Source organism: Petromyzon marinus, unplaced genomic scaffold (genome assembly GCF_048934315.1).
Source record: "Petromyzon marinus isolate PM22_M1 ecotype Great Lakes invasive population unplaced genomic scaffold, UKy_Petmar_22M1.pri1.0 PM_G_Scaffold_52, whole genome shotgun sequence".
NCBI lineage: Eukaryota > Metazoa > Chordata > Hyperoartia > Petromyzontiformes > Petromyzontidae > Petromyzon > Petromyzon marinus.
The window spans coordinates 242,501-245,000 of NW_027423005.1; positions in this window are offsets into that span (position 1 = coordinate 242,501).

The following is a 2,500-nucleotide window of genomic DNA, read 5'->3' on the forward strand; positions in this document are numbered from 1 at the left end:
TTTTGACTGCGGAGTCTAACAGGGTGATGGCGGTGAGTGGGGCTGTATTCTTCCTGAAGTCCACAACCATCTCAACTGTCCTTAGAGCATTTAGCTCTAAGTTGTTCTGGCTACACCAGGTCACCAGGTTGTCAGCTTCCCACCTATAGTCAGACTCATCCCCACCAGAGATCAGCCCAATGAGGGTGGTGTCGTCCGACAAACTTCAAGAGTTTGACGGACAGATGATTGGAGGCGCAGCTGTTGGTATACAGGGAGAAGAGCAGTGGGCAAAGGACGCAGCCCTGAGGAGTTCCCGTGCTGATGGACCTGGAGTCAGAGACTTCTGTTCCCGGCTTAACGCACTGCTTCCTGTCAGAGAGGAAGTCTGTGATCCACCTGCAGGTGGAGTAGGGCACGTTCAGCTGGAAGAGCTTGTCCTGAAGCAGGGCAGGGATGATGGTGTTGAAGGCAGAGCTGAAGTCCACAAACAGGATCCTGGCGTAGGATGCTGGGGCGTCCACATGCTGTAGGGTGAAGTGGAGGGCCATGTTAACTGCGTCGTCCACAGACCTGTTGGCTCTGTAGGCAAACTGAAGGGGGTCCAGGAGAGGGTCTGTGATGGCTTTGAGGTGTGCCAGGAGCAGGCGCTCAAAAGACTTCATTACCACAGATGTAAGGGCGACCGGTCTGTAATCATTTAGTCCTCTTGGCCTTAGCTTTTTGGGCACAGCGATGATGGTGGAGGACTTGAGACAGGCTGGTACATGGCATGTCTCCAGGGAGGTGTTAAAGATGTTGGTGAACACCGGAGACAGCTGGTCAGCGCAGTGCCTGAGGGTGGCTGGAGAGACAGAGTCCGGCCCGGCTGCTTTGCGTGGATTCTGCCTCTTGAAAAGCCCATTAACTTCTCCCTCCTGAAAGGAGAGAGTCGTTTCTGTAGTATGGGTGGGGGATGGGGCCTCTTGGGTGGGAAGGGGTGGTTCAGGACAGTCCAATTGTCTTTCAAATCTATGGTAGAACTCGTTCAGGTCGTTGGCTAGGCGGGAGTCGTTAGTGGTGTGGGGCGCTCTGGGTTTGTAGTTGGTGATGTGCCTGAGCCCTTTGGCAGACAGAAGCAGCGTCGTTAGTAGAGAACTGGTGTTTTAGTGTCTCTGAGTACAGTCGTTTAGCCTCTCTCACCGCTTTGCTAAACCTGTTCTTCGACTCCTTGAATCTGTCTCTATCCCCACTCCTAAACGCTTCCTCCTTCTCCAACCTCAACCTTTTGAGCTTTGCTGAGAACCAGGGCTTGTTGTTGTTAAAGTTCACCCTGGTACGTGTTGGGATACAGCAGTCCTCACAGAAGCTGATGTACACAGCCTCTGTGAGTTCATCCAGACTATTGGTAGCAGTCGTGAACATATCCCAGTCAGTACAGTCTAAGCACGCCCGCAAATCTTCCACAGCCTCACTGGTCCACTGTTTAGATGTCCTCACAGCAGGTTTACAGAGTTTTAGTTGCTGCCTGTATGCACGAATCAGGTGGACCAAGGGAGTTCTGTGCGAGCCGAACAGCCCCGTGACCCACAAGAGAAACATCCCCGCCAAATTCGAGCGTTTGACGGGGTCTATCCGTGAAAAAATATTCACGTTTTTGAGTGCACATGCATTTCTGCTGCAAATGCCTCTGGAAGTTTCATGCCGTTCGTATGCCAATTGTGGCAACACGAAAATGACCCGTTTTCCCATTCCGAGGGATTTCTGTGCGACCCTAACAGCCCCGTGAGCCACAAGAGACACATCCCCGCCAATTTCTAGCGTTTCACGGGGTCTATCCGTGAAAAATATAGACGTTTTTGAGTGCACATGCATTTCTGCTGCAGATGCCTCTGGAAGTTTCATGCCGTTCGTACGCAATGTGGCAACACGAAAATGACCCCTTTTCCCATTCCGAGGGATTTCTGTGCGACCCTAACTAACAGCGCCCGTGAGCCACAAGAGAGACATCCCCGCCCACTTCTAGCGTTTCACGGGGTCTATCCGTGAGAAATATTCACTTTTTTGAGTGCACATGCATTCCTGCTGCAAATGCCTCTGGAAGTTTCATGCCGTTCCTATGCAATGTGGCCACACAAAAATGACCCGTTTTCCCATTCCGAGGCATTTCTGTGCGACCCTAACAGCCCCGTGAGCCACAAGAGAGACATCCCCGCCAACTTCTAGCGTTTGACGGGGTCTATGCGTGAAAAATATTAAAATTTTTGAGTGCACGTGCCTTTCTGCTGCAAATGCCTCTGGAAGTTTCATGGCGTTCCTATGCAATGTGGCAACACGAAAATGACCCCTTTTCCCATTCCGAGGGAGTTCTGTGCCACCCTAACAGCCCCGTGAGCCACAAGAGACACATCCCCGCCAATTTCTAGCGTTTCACGGGGTCTATCCGTGAAACATATAGAAGTTTTTGAGTGCACATGCATTCCTGCTGCAAATGCCTCTGGAAGTTTCATGCGGTTCGTACGCAATGTGGCAACACGAAAAT